An 18,976-nucleotide genomic window follows, 5' to 3' on the forward strand; every position below is an offset into this window, starting at 1 on the left:
GTAGTGTTTTCATTAAGTTACTGTGTGTGTTGGTACAAATAATTTACACCTAGCACTCTGAACTCAAGCCTACTGCTCTGCCAAGCTACCAAGGGGGTAAACAGGGGTTAGCTGAGGGTGATTCTCTTTTACCCTGACTAGAGTGAGGGTCCTTGCTTGAACAGGGGGTAACCTGACTGTCAACCAAGGACCCCATTTCTGACACCTATACAGCCAGTACTATACTATACTGACACTGCAAGCTTTCCTTTGGTCATATCTGTACACACAGCATTGTAGTACACTGGCACATCACGTTTTCCCTTGTTATACCTATACAGCCCACAGTACAGAACTCCAGCATGATGAGCTTCCCCTTGGTGATACCTGTACAGCCCGCGCTGCAGTACTCTATCAGTATGAGCTTCCCCTTGGTGATACCTATACAGCCTGTGCTACAGTGCACTAGCACCATGAGCTTCCCCCTGGTGATATTTATACAGCCGACGCTACAGTACTCTAGCACTATACGCTTTCACTTGGTGATATCTATACAGCCGACGCTACAGTACTCTAGCACTATACGCTTTCACTTGGTGATTTCTATACAGCCGGCGCTACAGTACTCTAGCACTACACACTTTCACTTGGTGATATCTATACAGCCGGCGCTACAGCACTCTAGCACGATGAGCTTCCCCTTGGAGCTACCTATACAGCCTGCACTACAGTACTCTAGCACCATGAGATTCCCCTTGGTGATATCTATGCAGCCGGCGCTACAGTACTCTACCACTATATGCTTTCAATTGGTGATATCTATACAGCTTTTGCCACAGTATTCTAGCACTATGAGCTTCTACTTCTGCTGGAAGAAGGAGAGGACTAATCTGAAGAGACTAATTAGTCCACAGGGTTAGTTCTTCATAATTCACTTAAAGTATGGTAGAGCTAGGTACTGTATCACAGACTCAAGGCCCTACCATTTTACCATCATTACAACATACTCTTTGATAGGAAATTAATAACTAATAATTGTTGCGACCAAGTCTGTCACCTTCTGTTTACAACTGCAAGATCACCCTTCCGTGTACGAATATGAAGCTCTTGTTGCATCTGCGGGTCTGAAAACCATGGAACTTTGTGGGGTTACACAGTTCCTGGGCCTCAGAAGGCTCCATATGCAGCCAGCAGCTGCGGGGCTCGGAGAGGCTCTCACCTGGGCCTCTTTCCTCTCATGCTCCTGGGACCCTATCTGTTGCTCCTTTTCTCTTCAACTCCAGCCACCTATGAGCTTGCCACATTTTCTTCAACAGATCCAAAGTGGATTATCTGATTGGTTCCTTGACCAGTGCAGCTCTGGAGTGGACAACTCCTTTAGTTGTCACAGAAGACCCGATTTTGAACAATCATGCCAATTTCGTGGCATACTTCAACAACACTTTTGAGCAACCTCACTGTGACGCTTCTGTAGAGGACACTTTGTGCTGGATATGCCCGTAACTTCTTCTGTACTGCCTGGTTGTACACAGTTTTATGAGCTTGCTGCTGGATGGAACAGACTCAAATGACCTTATGCCAAAGAGGGTTAAAAGAGGGTTTACAGGATAAATTGGGAGATGTTCCGAGAGCTTCTTCATTGGCAAAACTCCTCAATCAAGTTCTCCTTACGGAACACAGATTTAAAGAAAAGGGAATGGAAAAATGGAAAAAGCAGACTTTTGCTTCTATTTTTCTTCCCTGGATTTTATGCAGCGTTATTCAACTACTGAACCTTCTAATCCTTGGCCGGATGTGCCTAAGGAACCAGTCCAACTTGAGTCCGCTTGAGACGCATTGTCTAAAGCCGAAAGGTTTTGAAGAAATAATAGAGGCTTGTCTTTATTGTGCAAGCCCACTGTTCCTCTTGCAAAACTGTACTGTTGTACTTTGCAGGACATAGGGAAAATGCCAGAGCATGTCCTTTGTAAAGATGAAAAGGGTGCATTATTTTACTCTCCCTAATGTTTTCAACACCTCTGGTGGGACCAGGTCATGCGTGTTCATATTCGAGTTGATCCTTCAAATCCATCCTGGCAAGTCTGTGTCTGTTCCTGCCCTGTTCTGTTCAAGTGCCTCCAGCATGTAAATGAAACAGTTGTGCCCAGAGACTCCAGGGCCCATATTTATACGTTATGATGCAAAACTGCGTTTGCGCAGTTTTGCGTCAAAAAGTATAGCTCTGGCTTGCACCATTACAGAACGCCAGCTGGGTGCCAAGTTTATGGAATGGTGCAATCGTGCTCAAAGGGTGGGCTAGAGTGAAAAAAAATGATGTTAGCCGGGTGGGGGTGGCGGTATGGGAGAAGGGGGTTTTGCACCAAAAAATGACGTTAGGCTGGTTAGAGGCAAAAAAAAATGCCTCTAACCAGCCTAGCGTCATTTTCTGATGCAAAACCATCCATACCACATGACTCTTGTCTTAGAAAAGAAAGGAGTCATGCCCACCACCCCAATGGCCAGCAAAGGGGACAAGGGTTCCCTGGGCATGGCCATTGCACCCTGTGCCATGCAGGGGACCCTAAATTGGGCCCCCAGTGGCACTTTAATTAAAATAAATTAAAATACTTACCAATACTTAACCTACTTTCCTGGGATGGGGTGCCCCATCCTCTGGTGTCCCTCTGGTGTGGGTGGGGGTGTTCCTGGGGCTTGAGGAGTGTACCTGTGGACCCAGTCCGTAGTGTTTAACAATGGAAATGGGTCCACAGGTCCCCTAACACATGGTCTGACCCAGGCATTAAATAATGGTGCACAGCAAGCTTTGCACCAATATTGAGCCCCTCCTCCCACCAGTGCATCATTTTAGCACAAGGGATAAATATGGGGCTAGCACCATTTTTTTAGATGGGAATGCCTACCTTGCATCTCATTGACGCAAGGTATGTTCACACATCTGACAAATGGTGCAAACTCCAATATTTTGACGTGAGATGGGTCTAGCATCAAAATATAACTATGGAGTTAATTTTGTGCCGAATTTGCTTTAAAAAATGATGCAAATTTGGAGCAAATGGAGTGTACCTACACCCCCAAATTTCAATCAGGATTAAGTTATCCCTGGATAATGTACAAACAATTGACAAATCTCCTTTGATTTATAGTCTGGTGACCTCCATTGCATGCCCACTCTTTGTGTCTTTAGGCAATCATAAAGAGATGGTTGCTTTTGATTTAATCATGTCTCTTAACTATGCCATAGTACTTGGGATACCCTGGCTAAACGACCCAAAGACTAACTCAGTTTGAACTAGAGTATCACCAAGGGGGAGCTCCTAGTGCTTGAGTACTGTTGCAATAGCTGTATAGGTATCACCAAGGGGGAGCTCATAGTGCTAGAGTACTGTAGCACCGGCTGTATAGGTATCACCAAGGGGAAGCTCATAGTCCTAGAGTACTGTAGCGCCGGTTGTATAGGTATCACCAAGGGGAAGCTCATTGGGCTAGAGTACTGTCGCACCAGCTTTATAGGTATCATCAAGAATAAACTCATAGTGCTAGAGTACTGTAGCGCCGGCTGTGTAGGTATCACCAAGTGGAAGCTCATGATGCTAGAGTACTGTAGCACCGGCTGTATAGGTATCACCAAGGGTAAGCTCATAGTGCTGGAGTACTCTAGCGCCTGCTGTATAGGTATCACCAGGTGGAAGCTCATAGTGCTAGAGTACTGTAGCACCGGCTGTATAGGTATCACCAAGGGGAAGCTCTTGGTGCTAGAGTAATGTAGCGCCGGCTGTATAGGTAGCACCAAGTGGAAGCTCATAATGCTAGAGTACTGTAGCACTGGCTGTATAGGTATCACCAAGGGGAAGCTCATAGTGCTAGAGTACTGTACTGCCGGCTGTATAGGTATCACCAGGTGAAAGCTCATAGTGCTAGAGTACTGTAGCGGCGGTTGTATAGGTATCACCAAGGGGAAGCTCATAGTGCTAGAGTACTGTAGCACCGGCTGTATAGGTATCACCAAGACGAAGCGCATAATGCTAGAGTACTGTAGCATCAGCTGTATAGGTATCACCAAGGGGAAGCTCACAGTGGTAGAGTACTGTAGCACCGGCTGTATAGGTATCATCAAGAGTAAACGCATAGTGCTAGAGTACTAAAGCGCCGGCTGTGTAGGATACCCAAGTGGAAGCTCATAGTGCTAGAGTACTGTAGCACCGGCTGCAGAGGTATCACCAAGGGGAAGCTCATTGTGCTAGAGTACTGTAGCGCCGGCTGTATCAGTATCACCAAGACGAAGCGCATAGTGCTAGAGTACTGTAGCATCAGCTGTATAGGTATCACCAAGGGGAAGCTCATAGTCCTAGAGTACTGTAGCGCCGGTTGTATAGGTATCACCAAGGGGAAGCTCATTGTGCTAGAGTACTGTCGCACCAGCTTTATAGGTATCATCAAGAATAAACTCATAGTGCTAGAGTACTGTAGCGCCGGCTGTGTAGGTATCACCAAGTGGAAGCTCATGATGCTAGAGTACTGTAGCACCGGCTGTATATGTATCACCAAGGGTAAGCTCATAGTGCTGGAGTACTCTAGCGCCTGCTGTATAGGTATCACCAGGTGGAAGCTCATAGTGCTAGAGTACTGTAGCACCGGCTGTATAGGTATCACCAAGGGGAAGCTCTTGGTGCTAGAGTAATGTAGCGCCGGCTGTATAGGTAGCACCAAGTGGAAGCTCATAATGCTAGAGTACTGTAGCACTGGCTGTATAGGTATCACCAAGGGGAAGCTCATAGTGCTAGAGTACTGTACTGCCGGCTGTATAGGTATCACCAGGTGAAAGCTCATAGTGCTAGAGTACTGTAGCGGCGGTTGTATAGGTGTCACCAAGTAGAAGCTCTTAGTGCAAGAGTACTGCAGCGCGGGCTCTGTAGGTTTCACCAAGGGGAAGCTCATAGTGCTAGAGTACTGTAGCGCCGGCTGTGTAGGTATCACCAAGAGTAAACGCATAGTGCTAGAGTACTGTAGTGCCGGCTGTGTAGGTGTCACCAAGTGGAAGCTCATGGTGCTAGAGTACTGTAGCGCCGGCTGTGTAGGTATCACCAAGTGGAAGCTCATAGTGCTAGAGTACTGTAGCACCGGCTGTAGAGGTATCACTAAAGGGAAGCTCATTGTGCTAGAGTACTGTAGTGCCGGCTGTATCGGTATCACCAAGACGAAGCGCGTAATGCTAGAGTACTGTAGCATCAGCTGTATAGGTATCACCAAGGGGAAGCTCATACTGGTAGAGTACTGTAGCACCGGCTATATAGGTATCATCAAGAGTAAACGCATAGTGCTAGAGTACTAAAGCGCCGGCTGTGTAGGTATCACCAAGTGGAAGCTCATAGTGCTAGAGTACTGTAGCACCGGCTGTAGAGGTATCACCAAGGGGAAGCTAATTGTGCTAGAGTACTGTAGCGCCGGCTGTATCAGTATCACCAAGACGAAGCGCATAGTGCTAGAGTACTGTAGCATCAGCTGTATAGGTATCACCAAGGGGAAGCTCATAGTCCTAGAGTACTGTAGCGCCGGTTGCATAGGTATCACCAAGGGGAAGCTCATTGTGCTAGAGTACTGTCGCACCAGCTTTATAGGTATCATCAAGAATAAACTCATAGTGCTAGAGTACTGTGGCGCCGGCTGTGTAGGTATCACCAAGTGGAAGCTCATAGTGCTAGAGTACTGTAGCACCGGCTGTAGAGGTATCACCAAGGGGAAGCTAATTGTGCTAGAGTACTGTAGCGCCGGCTGTATCAGTATCACCAAGACGAAGCGCATAGTGCTAGAGTACTGTAGCATCAGCTGTATACGTATCACCAAGGGGAAGCTCATAGTCCTAGAGTACTGTAGCGTCGGTTGTATAGGTATCACCAAGGAGAAGCTCATTGTGCTAGAGTACTGTCGCACCAGCTTTATAGGTATCATGAAGAATAAACTCATAGTGCTAGAGTACTGTAGCACCGGCTGTGTAGGTATCACCAAGTGGAAGCTCATGATGCTAGAGTACTGTACCACCGGCTGTATAGGTATCACCAAGGCTAAGCTCATAGTGCTGGAGTACTTTAGCGCCTACTGTATAGATATTACCAAGGGGAAGCTCATAGTACTGGAGTACTGTAGTGCCGGCTATCTAGGTATTACCAAGACAAAGCGCATAGTGCTAGAGTACTGTAGCATCGGCTGTGTAGGTATCACCAAGGGGAAGCTCATAGTGCTTGAGTACTGTAGCACCGGCTCTGTAAGTATCACCAAGTGGAAGCTCATAATGCTAGAGTACTGTAGTGCCGGCTGTATAGGTATCACCAATGGGGAAGCTCATAGGGCTAGAGTTCTGTAGCGCCAGCTGTATAGGTATCACCAAGGTTAAGCTCATAGCGCTAGAGTACCGTAGCGCCAGCTGTATATGTATCACCAAGGGGAAGCTCATAGTGCTAGAGTACTGTAGCACCAACTATATAGATATCACCAAGGGGAATCTCATAGTGGTAGAGTACTGCAGCACCAGCTGTGTAGGTGTCACCAGGTGGAAGCTCATAGTGATAGAGTACTGTAGTGGCTTTTGTATAGGTATCACCAAGTAGAAGCTCATAGTGCTAGAGTACTGCAGGGCGGGCTCTATAGGTATCACCAAGGGGAAGCTCATAGTGCTACAGTACTGTAGCTCGTGCTGTATAGGTATCACCAAGGGGGAGCGCATAGTGCTAGAGTACTGTAGCGCCAGCTATATAGATATCACCACGGAGAAGCTCATAGTGCTATAGTACTGTTACAACGGCTGTATAGGTATCACCAAGAAGATTCTCATCATGCTAGAGTACTGTAGCACCAGCTGTATAGGTATCACCAAGAGAGTGCTCATACTGCTAGAGTACTGTAATACCGGCTGTATAGGTATCACCAAGGGGGAGCTCCTAGTGCTTGAGTACTGTTGCAATAGCTGTATAGGTATCACCAAGGGGGAGCTCATAGTGCTAGAGTACTGTAGCACCGGCTGTAGAGGTATCACCAAGGGGAAGCTCATTGTGCTAGAGTACTGTAGCGCCGGCTGTATCGGTATCACCAAGGGGAAGCTCATAGTCCTAGAGTTCTGTAGCGCCGGTTGTATAGGTATCACCGAGGGGAAGCTCATTGTGCTAGAGTACTGTTGCACCAGCTTTATAGGTATCATCAAGAATAAACTCATAGTGCTAGAGTACTGTAGCGCCGGCTGTGTAGGTATCACCAAGTGGAAGCTCATAGTGCTAGAGTACTGTAGCACCGGCTGTAGAGGTATCACCAAGGGGAAGCTAATTGTGCTAGAGTACTGTAGCGCCGGCTGTATCAGTATCACCAAGACGAAGCGCATAGTGCTAGAGTACTGTAGCATCAGCTGTATAGGTATCACCAAGGGGAAGCTCATAGTCCTAGAGTACTGTAGCGCCGGTTGTATAGGTATCACCAGGTGGAAGCTCATAGTGCTGGAGTACTCTAGCGCCTGCTGTATAGGTATCACCAGGTGGAAGCACATAGTGCTAGAGTACTGTAGCACCGGCTGTATAGGTATCACCAAGGGGAAGCTCTTGGTGCTAGAGTAATGTAGCGCCGGCTGTATAGGTAGCACCAAGTGGAAGCTCATAATGCTAGAGTACTGTAGCACTGGCTGTATAGGTATCACCAAGTGGAAGCTCATGATGCTAGAGTACTGTAGCACCGGCTGTATAGGTATCACCAAGGGTAAGCTCATAGTGCTGGAGTACTCTAGCGCCTGCTGTATAGGTATCACCAAGGGGAAGCTCATAGTGGTAGAGTACTGTAGCACCAGCTGTATAGGTATCACCAAGACGAAGCGCATAATGCTAGAGTACTGTAGCATCGGCTGTATAGGTATCACCAAGGGGAAGCTCATAGTGCTTGAGTACTGTAGCACCGGCTCTGTAAGTATCACCAAGTGGAAGCTCATAATGCTAGAGTACTGTAGTGCCGGCTGTATAGGTATCACCAATGGGGAAGCTCATAGGGCTAGAGTTCTGTAGCGCCAGCTGTATAGGTATCACCAAGGTTAAGCTCATAGCGCTAGAGTACCGTAGCGCCAGCTGTATATGTATCACTAAGGGGAAGCTCATAGTGCTAGAGTACTGTAGCACGAGCTATATAGATATCACCAAGGGGAAGCTCATAGTGGTAGAGTACTGCAGTAGCAGCTGTGTAGGTGTCACCAGGTGGAAGCTCATAGTGATAGAGTACTGTAGTGGCTTTTGTATAGGTATCACCAAGTAGAAGCTCATAGTGCTAGAGTACTGTAGCGCCAGCTATATAGATATCACCACGGAGAAGCTCATAATGCTATAGTACTGTTACAACGGCTGTATAGGAATCACCAAGAAGATTCTCATCATGCTAGAGTACTGTAGCACCAACTGTATAGGTATCACCAAGAGAGAGCTCATAGTGCTAGAGTACTGTAATACCGGCTGTATAGGTATCACCAAGGGGGAGCTCCTAGTGCTTGAGTACTGTTGCAATAGCTGTATAGGTATCACCAAGGGGGAGCTCATAGTGCTAGAGTACTGTAGCACCGGCTGTAGAGGTATCACCAAGGGGAAGCTCATTGTGCTAGAGTACTGTAGCGCCGGCTGTATCGGTATCACCAAGACGAAGCGCATAGTGCTAGAGTACTGTAGCATTGGCTGTATAGGTATCACCAAGGGGAAGCTCATAGTCCTAGGGTACTGTAGAACCGGCTGTATAGGGATCACCAAGGGGAAGCTCATTGTGCTAGAGTACTGTCGCACCAGCTGTATAGGTATCATCACGAGTAAACTCCTAGTGCTAGAGTACTGTAGCGCTGGCTGTGTAAGTATCACCAAGTGGAAGCTCATGGTGCTAGAGTACTGTAGCACCGGCTGTATAGGTATCACCAAGGGTAAGCTCATAGTGCTGGAGTACTCTAGTGCCTGCTGTATAGGTATCACCAGGTGGAAGTTCATAGCGTTATAGTACTGTAGCACCGGCTGTGTAGGTATCACCAAGGGGAATCTCATAGTGCTAGAGTAATGTAGCGCCGGCTGTATAGGTATCACCAAGTGGAAGCTCATAGTGCTAGAGTCCTGTAGCACCGGCTGTATAGGTATCACCAAGGGGAAGCTCATAGTGCCAGAGTACTGTAGCGCCGGCTGTATAGGTATCACCAGGTGAAAGCTCATAGTGCTAGAGTACTGTATCAGCGGTTGTATAGGTATCACCAAGAAGAAGCTCATAGTGCTGGAGTACTGCAGCGCCGGTTGTATAGGTATCACCAAGTAGAAGCTCATAGTGCTAGACTACTGTGGCAACAGCTGTATAGATATCACCAAGTGAAAGCGTATAGTGCTAGAGTACTGTAGCGCCGGCTGTATAGATATCACCAAGGGGAATCTCATGGTGCTAGAGTACTGTAGTGCAGGCTGTATAGGTATCTCCAAGGGGAAGCTCATCGTTCGAGAGTACTGTAGCGCCGGCTGTATAGATATCACCAAGTGAAAGTGTGTAGTGCTAGAGCACTGTAGCGCTGGCTGTATAGATATCACCAAGTGAAAGCGTATAATGCTAGAGTACTGTAGCGTCGGCTGTATAGATATAACCAAGGGGAAGCTCATGGTGCTAGTGTACTGTAGCGCAGGCTGTATAGGTATCACCAAGGGGAAGCTCATGCTGATAGAATACTGCAGCGCGGGCTGTACAGGTATCACCAAGGGGTAGCTCATCATGCTGGAGTACTGTAGCACCGGCTGTAAAGGTGTCACCAAGGGGAAGCTCATCGTGCTAGTAGCTTGTACTGTATAGGTATTACCAAGGGGAAGTTCATAGTACTGGAGTACTGTAGTGCCGGCTATCTAGGTATTACCAAGACAAAGCGCATAGTGCTAAAGTACTGTAGTATCAGCTGTATAGGTATCACCAAGGGAAAGCTCATAGTGCTTGAGTACTTTAGCACCGGCTCTGTAGATATCACCAAGTGGAAGCTCATAATGCTAGAGTACTGTAGTGCCAGCTGTATAGGTATCCTCAAGGGGGAAGCTCATAGTGCTAGAGTTCTGTAGCGCCGCCTGTATAGGTATCACCAAGGTTAAGCTCATAGTGCTAGAGTACTGTAACGCCAGCTATATATGTATCACCAAGGGGAAGCTCATAGTGCTAGAGTACTGTAGCACCAGCTATATAGATATCACCAAGGGGAAGCTCATAGTGCCAGAGTACTGCAGCACCAGCTGTGTAGGTATCACCATGTGGAAGCTCATAGTGCTAGAGTACTGTAGTGGCTTTTGTATAGGTATCACCAAGTAGTAGGTCATAATGCTCGAGTACTGCAGCACGGGCTCTATAGGTATCACCAAAGGGGAAGCTCATTGTGCTACAGTACTGTAGCTCATGCTGTATAGGTATCACCAAGGGGGAGGGCATAGTGCTAGAGTACTGGGGAATTAATTTTTAGATTTATCTATTTATATTTATCAAATTGGATGTGTGATTGCTCCACAGTATGCAGATATTGGGGTATTATATTTCTAACTAGTGCTGATTCATAGAATTATTCTCATTTTTGGGTATTTCCTTTCATTATATTAAGTGATGTTTATCTGACTGCTTATTCCTTGTTTGTTTTTAAAACTTGTCTTGTCCCTTTTAACTGTACTTTTACCTTATTTTTTTTTTGTGTTTCCCTGTTTTTAGAAGTCCCCTCTTTCTTTGTTGTGTATTGTACTTTAATGGTTTGTTTTTATTCACCGAAATAAAGTTAATTGATTGATTGATTGCTAGAGTACTGTAGCGCCAGCTATATAGATATCACCAAGGAGAAGCTCATAGTGCTAGAGTACTGTTACAACGGCTGTATAGGTATCATCAAGAGTACTGCCACAGATGACATCAGACTACAAATGGACAATGGCGAAACCTCAGCCCTGATCCTCCTAGACCTATCAGCCGCCTTCGATACAGTCTGCCACCGCACCCTACTAACCCGCTTACACGAAGCCGGCATCCAAGAAAAGGCCCTCAAATGGATCTCCTCCTTTCTCTCCGGCAGAACCCAGAGGGTCCGACTCTCACCTTTCTGCTCCAATGCCACCAACCTCATCTGCGGCGTACCCCAAGGCTCCTCACTAAGCCCAACGCTGTTCAACGTCTACATGGCCCCCCTCGCACAACTGGCCCGCCAGCACAACCTCAGCATCCTCACCTACGCCGACGACACCCAACTCGTCCTCTCCCTGACCAAAGATCCTCTCACCGCCAAAGCCAACCTCCACGAGGGACTGAAATCCATCGCCGAGTGGATGAACAACAGCCGCCTGAAACTCAACTCCGACAAGACGGAAGTCCTCATCCTCGGGTGCACCCCCTCGGCCTGGAACGACTCGTGGTGGCCCACCGCCCTGGGCTCCCCACCCACCCCAGCCAGCCACGCACGAAATCTCAGCTTCATCCTCGATTCCACCCTCACCATGTCCAAACAGGTCAACGCAGTCTCATCCTCCTGTTTTAACACCCTCCGAATGCTCCGCAGGATCTTCAAGTGGATTCCAACAGGAACCAGAAAGACAGTGACCCAAGCCTTCGTCAGTAGCAGACTCGACTACGGCAACGCACTCTACACAGGCATCCCAACAAAAGACATCAAACGACTCCAACGCATCCAGAATGCATCCGCCCGCCTGATCCTCGACATACCCCGCCGATGTCACATCTCCCCTCACCTGAAGGACCTCCACTGGCTCCCCGTGGACAAGAGGATCACCTTTAAACTCCTCACCCACGCACACAAGGCTCTACACGACACCGGACCCGCCTACCTGAACACCAAACTCAACTTCTACGTTCCCTCACAACAACTACGCTCTGCCAACCTTGCTCTCGCAATCGTCCCCCGAATCCAGCGCAAGACCTCTGGAGGCAGATCCTTCTCCTACCTCGCCGCCAAAACCTGGAACTCACTCCCGACCTCACTGTGCCAGACCCAGGACCTCCTCACCTTCAGGAGACTCCTCAAGACATGGCTCTTCGAACGATAGCAGCACCACCCCAACCCCCCCCTAGCGCCTCGAAACCCTAACGGGTACATAGCGCGCATTATAAATTATTGATTGATTGATTGATTGATTGATCAAGAGGATTCTCATCATGCTAGAGTACTGTAGCACTGGCTGTATAGGTATCACCAAGAGAGAGCTCATAGTGCTAGAGTACTTTAGCACTGGCTGTATAGGTATCACCAAGGGGAAGCTCATAGTGCTAGAGTACTGTAGTACCAGCTGTATAGGTATCACCAAGGGGGAGCTCATAGTGCTTGCGTACTGTTGCAATAGCTGTATAGGTATCACCAAGGGGGAGCTCATAGTGCTAGGGTACTGTAGCACTAGCTTTATAGGTATCACCAAGGGGAAGCTCATAGTGCTACAGTACTGTAGCGCAGGAAAGCTAATAGTGCTAGAGTACTGTAGCACCGGCTGTATAGGTATCACCAAGTGGAAGCTCATAGTGCTAGAGTAGTGTAGCACCGGCTGTAGAGGTATCACCAGGGGAAGCTCATTGTGCTAGAGTACTGTAGCGCCAGCTGTATCGGTATCACCAAGATGAAGCGCATAGTGCTAGAGTACTGTAGCATCTGCTGTATAGGTATCACCAAGGGGAAGCTCATAGTCCTAGAGTACTGTAGCGCCGGCGGTATAGGTATCAACAAGGGGAAGCTCATTGTGATAGAGTACTGTCGCACCAGCTGTATAGGTATCATCAAGAGTAAACTCATAGTGCTAGAGTACTGTAGCGCCGGCTGTGTAGGTATCACCAAGTGGAAGCTCAAGGTGCTAGAGTACTGTAGCACCGGCTGTATAGGTATCACCAAGGGTAAGCTCATAGTGCTGGAGTACTCTAGCGCCTGTTGTATAGGTATCACCAAGTAGAAGCTCATAGTGCTAGAGTACTGTAGCACCGGCTGTATAGGTATCACCAAGGGGGAGCTCTTGGTGCTAGAGTACTGCAGCGCCGGTTGTATAGTTATCACCAAGTAGAAGCTCATAGTGCTAGAGTACTATGGCAAAAGCTGTATAGATATCACCAATTGAAAGCATATAGTGGTAGAGTACTGTAGCGCCGGCTGCATAGATATCACCAAGGGGAATCTCATGGTGCTAGAGTACTGTAGTGCAGGCTGTATAGGTAGCTCCAAGGGGAAGCTCATCGTGCTAGAGTGCTGTAGCGCCGGCTGTATAGATATCACCAAGTGGAAGTGTGTAGTGCTAGAGTACTGTAGCGCCGGCTGTATAGATATCACCAAGTGAAAGCGTATAGTGCTAGAGTACTGTAGCGTCGGCTGTACAGATATCACCAAGTGAAAGCGTATAGTGCTAGAGTACTGTAGCGTCGGCTGTATAAATATCACCAGGGGGAAGCTCATGGTGCTAGTGTACTGTAGCACAGGCTGTATAGGTATCACCAAGGGGAAGCTCATACTGATAGAGTACTGCAGCGCGGGCTGTACAGGTATCACCAAGGGGAAGCTCATCATGCTGGAGTTCTGTACTGTGGGCTGTATAGGTATAACAAGGGAAAACGTGATGTGCCAGTGTACTACAATGCTGTGTGTACAGATATGACCAAAGGAAAGCTTGCAGTGTCAGTATAGTATAGTACTGGCTGTATAGGTGTCAGAAATGGGGTCCTTGGTTGACAGTCAGGTTACCCCCTGTTCAAGCAAGGACCCTCACTCTAGTCAGGGTAAAAGAGAATCACCCTCAGCTAACCCCTGTTTACCCCTTTGGTAGCTTGGCAGAGCAGTAGGCTTGAGTTCAGAGTGCTAGGTGTAAATTATTTGTACCAACACACACAGTAACTTAATGAAAACACTACAGAATGACACAACACATGTTTAAAAAAATAGGAAATATTTATCTCAACAAAACAAGACCAAAATGACAAAAATCCGCAATACACAAGTCAAGTTATCAATTAAAAATCAAAAAGAGTCTTTAAGTAGTTTTAAACACACGCTAGCGCTGCTAGCGTGAAAATTTACCTGGTGCGCATCAAAAATAACCCCGCACAGGCAGGTGTGCGTCAAAAAGGGCTTGCGATGCATCAAAATCACTCACGAACGAGACCTTGCATCGTTTCCCCCTTCTGTCGAGTTGGCTGAGTCGGTTCTTCTCTCCACAGGAGAGCGATGCGTTGATTCGGTCCGCACACAGGTCCAGGCAGGCCTTGCCTTGTTTTTGCACGCACAACAATGGTTCGCGTCAGAAATCCAGCCGCACGATGATCCGAAAACCACGCAGCGCGGGTCACGATCTCCCAGCCTCTGTCAGCGATGCTGAGTGTCGTTTCTCCTGCTCGTGTGTCGATTCTTCGGTCGCGTTTCCGGCGAGCGTCGATTCACAGCCGCGGAGCCTGCGATGCGTCGTTTCTTCAGCCGCAGATCGGAGTTGCGTTGATCTTTTCCCCGCACGGCGTTCTGTGCGTGGGTTTCTTCCTCTTAGGCTGCCAGCTTCTCCTTTCAGGGTCTCAGGAACTGGATGGGCACCACGGGGCAGAGTATGAGTCTCTCCAGAGACTCCAGGTGCTGGCAGAGAGAAGTCTTTGCTGTCCCTGAGACTTCCAACAACAGGAGGCAAGCTCTAAATCAAGCCCTTGGAGAGTTCTTCTCAAGTTGGAAGGCACACAAAGTCCAGTCTTTGCCCTCTTACTCTGGCAGAAGCTGCAACTGCAGGATAGCTCCACAAAGCACAGTCACAGGCAGGGCAGCTCTTCTTCCTCAGCTCTTCTCCAGGCAGAGGTTCCTTTTGTTTCCAGAAGGGTTTCTAAAGTCTGTGGTTTTGGGTGCCTTTCTTATACCCAATTTCTCCTTTGAAGTAGGCCTACTTCAAAGTAAAGTCTTTTTTTAATGTGAAATCCTGCCTTGCCCAGGCCAGGCCCCAGACACTCACCAGTGGGTTGGAGACTGCATTGTGTGAGGGCAGGCACAGCCCTTTCAGGTGTGAGTGATCACTCCTCCCACCCCTCCTAGCACAGATGGCTCATCAGGATATGCAGGCTACACCCCAGCTCCCTTTGTGTCACTGTCAAGTGTGAGGTGCAACCAGCCCAACTGTAAAACTGACCCAGACAGGGAATCCACACACAGGCAGAGTCACAGAAATGGTATAAGCAAGAAAATGCTCACTTTCTAAAAGTGGCATTTTCAAACACACAATCTTGAAATCAACTTTACAAAAAAATTTATTTTTAAATTGTGAGCTCAGAGACCCCAAACTCCACATGTCCATCCACTCCCAAAGGGAATCTACACTTTAATCAGATTTAAAGGTAGCCCTCATGTTAACCTATGAGAGGGATAGGCCTTGCAACAGTGAAAAACGAAGTTAGCAATATTTCACTGTCAGGACATATAAAACACATTACTATATGTCCCACCTTAACCATACTCTGCATCCTGCCGTTGGCGCTACCTGGGGCCTACCTTAGGGGTGTCTGACATGTAAGAAAAGGGAAGGTTTAGGCCTGGCAAGTGGGTACACTTGCCAAGTCGAATTTACAGTTAAAACTGCACACACAGACACTGCAGTGGCAGGTCTGAGACATGATTACAGAGCTACTTATGTGGGTGGCACAACCAGTGCTGCAGGCCCACTAGTAGAATTTGAGTTACAGGCCCTGACACCTCTAGTGCACTTTACTAGGGACTTACTAGTAAACCAAATATGCCAATCAGGGATAAACCAATTACATACACATTTTGTAAAGGAGCACTTGCACTTTAGCACTGGTTAGCAGTGGTAAAGTGCCCAGAGTAACAAAAACAGCAAAATCAGAGTCCATCATACATCAACAACCTGGGGAACAGAGGCAAAAAGTTAAGGGAGACCACGCCAAGGATGAAAAGTCTAACAATAGGTATAACAAGGAAAAGCTTACAGTAACAGTGTACTATACAAGGAGCCGTATAAGAAGGGAAAACTTACAGTAGCAGTGTACTACAGCGCTGGCTGTGTAGGTATAACAAGGGAAAGCTCACAGTACCAGTGTACTACAGAGCTGGCTGCACTGATATAACAAAAGAAAACTTACTGTACCAGTGTACTACAGCCCTGGGTGCATAGGTAAAACAAGGGGAAGTTTACAGTACCAGTGTACTACAACACTGGCTGTATATGTATAACAAGGGAAAGCTTACAGTACTAGTGTACTACAGCGCTGGCTGTGTAGGTATAACAAGGGAAAGCTAACAGTACCAATGTATTACAGAGCTGGTTGTACTGATATAACAAGGAAAAACTTACTGTTGCAGTGTACTACAGCCCTCGGTGTATAGGTCTAACAAGGGAAAGTTTACAATACCAGTGTACTACAGTGCAGACTGTACAGATATAACAAGGGAACGCTTACAGTACCAGTGTACCATAGTGTTGGATGTATAGGTATAACCAAGGGAAAAGCTTGCGGTGCCAGTGCACTGCACCAGTGGATGTATACGTATCACCAAGGGGAAACTGGCGGTTCTAGAGTACTACAGCACTGGCTGTTTAGGTATCAGCAGTGGAATGCTTGCTGTGCTATAGTTGCTGCAGTATTAACAGGGTGCTTATTATGAAGAGAAAGCTCATTAGGAGCTTCTGCTGCACAAATGGAAAAGTGGTGTTAAGGGCTTACTCCATATAAAACGTATGTTGTACATGTGTGTATTAATTTAAGATGGGAATATTTTATGACAACACTCCAGTTCCATGGATCCACTTTCTTGTTTTAGAAATGTAACTCAAGGACAACTCGTATAATATTCAGTTCAGAAAAGCTCACTATTCCTCTTCTTCCCTGGCTCAACACGTCCTTTCTCCCCACATGCAACTATAGCCAACATTTTCTTTTAAAAGGGATTCTTACATGAACTTTCCAACAAAATGTTGTAGCACATTTTTAAGATTTAGCCCTGTATTCTAGTCTCAGCTTTTACCAAGGTCTCTACAGCTAATAAGACCATCTTTGTTTCATCTGGGTCTGCAGGGGGGATCCGGCTGTTTCTGGAAAGGCATTCTACAACCTGCTGAGATATTAAACACAGGAGGGAGAAAGCTGCTCAGTGAAGAGAAGCCATAATTGGCTATGAAACGGAAACCCTGTGTCCTTAATCCTACTTCTCTCCGGTGCCCTTAGCAGCGGAGCCTGTTCTGGGGCGGAAGAACCAGCTGTGAGTAGTCAAACATCCGCCGTACCAAAGACACGAAGCCATGGCCTTCCTGGCCTGATGCCGGTAGGTGGTGCAGCCCTGCCAGCACCAGGCTGCTGGAAGAAGGAGAGGACTAATCTGAAGAGACTAATTAGTCCACAGGGTTAGTTCTTCATAATTCACTTAAAGTATGGTAGAGCTAGGTACTGTATCACAGACTCAAGGCCCTACCATTTTATCATCATTACAACATACTCTTTGATAGGAAATTAATAACTAATAATTGTTGCGACCAAGTCTGTCACCTTCTGTTTACAACTGCAAGATCATCCTTCCGTGTACGAATATGAAGCTCTTGTTGCATCTGCGGGTCTGAAAACCATGGAACTTTGTGAGGTTACACAGTTCCTGGGCCTCAGAAGGCTCCATATGCAGCCAGCAGCTGCGGGGCTCGGAGAGGCTCTCACCTGGGCCTCTTTCCTCTCATGCTCCTGGGACCCTATCTGTTGCTCCTTTTCTCTTCAACTCCAGCCACCTATGAGCTGGCCACATTTTCTTCAACAGATCCAAAGTGGATTATCTGATTGGTTCCTTGACCAGTGCAGCTCTGGCTTGGACAACTCCTTTAGTTGTCACAGAAGACCCGATTTTGAACAATCATGCCAATTTCGTGGCATACTTCAACAACACTTTTGAGCAACCTCACTGTGACGCTTCTGTAGAGGACACTTTGTGCTGGATATGCCCGTAACTTCTTCTGTACTGCCTGGTTGTACACAGTTTTATGAGCTTGCTGCTGGATGGAACAGACTCAAATGACCTTATGCCAAAGAGGGTTAAAAGAGGGTTTACAGGATAAATTGGGAGATGTTCCGAGAGCTTCTTCATTGGCAAAACTCCTCAATCAAGTTCTCCTTACGGAACACAGATTTAAAGAAAAGAGAATGGAAAAATGGAAAAAGCAGACTTTTGCTTCTATTTTTCTTCCCTGGATTTTAAGCAGCGTTATTCAACTACTGAACCTTCTAATCCTTGGCCGGATGTGCCTAAGGAACCAGTCCAACTTGAGTCCGCTTGAGACGCATTGTCTAAAGCCGAAAGGTTTTGAAGAAATAATAGAGGCTTGTCTTTATTGTGCAAGCCCACTGTTCCTCTTGCAAAACTGTACTGTTGTACTTTGCAGGACATAGGGAAAATGCCAGAGCATGTCCTTTGTAAAGATGAAAAGGGTGCATTATTTTACTCTCCCTAATGTTTTCAACACCTCTGGTGGGACCAGGTCATGCGTGTTCATATTCGAGTTGATCCTTCAAATCCATCCTGGCAAGTCTGTGTCTGTTCCTGCCCTGTTATGTTCAAGTGCCTCCAGCATGTAAATGAAACAGTTGTGCCCAGAGACTCCAGGGCCCATATTTATACGTTATGACGCAAAACTGCGTTTGCGCAGTTTTGTGTCAAAAAGTATAGCTCCGGCTTGCACCATTACAGGACGCCAGCTGGGTGCCAAGTTTATGGAATGGTGCAATCGTGCTCAAAGGGTGGGCTAGAGTGAAAAAAAATGATGTTAGCCGGGTGGGGGTGGCGGTATGGGAGAAGGGGCTTTTGCACCAAAAAATGACGTTAGGCTGGTTAAAGGCAAAAAAAAATGCCTCTAACCAGCCTAGCGTCATTTTCTGATGCAAAACCATCCATACCACATGACTCTTGTCTTAGAAAAGAAAGGAGTCATGCCCACCACCCCAATGGCCAGCAAAGGGGACAAGGGTTCCCTGGGCATGGCCATTGCACCCTGTGCCATGCAGG

This window comes from Pleurodeles waltl, chromosome 6, assembly GCF_031143425.1.
Source record: "Pleurodeles waltl isolate 20211129_DDA chromosome 6, aPleWal1.hap1.20221129, whole genome shotgun sequence".
Classification (NCBI taxonomy): domain Eukaryota; kingdom Metazoa; phylum Chordata; class Amphibia; order Caudata; family Salamandridae; genus Pleurodeles; species Pleurodeles waltl.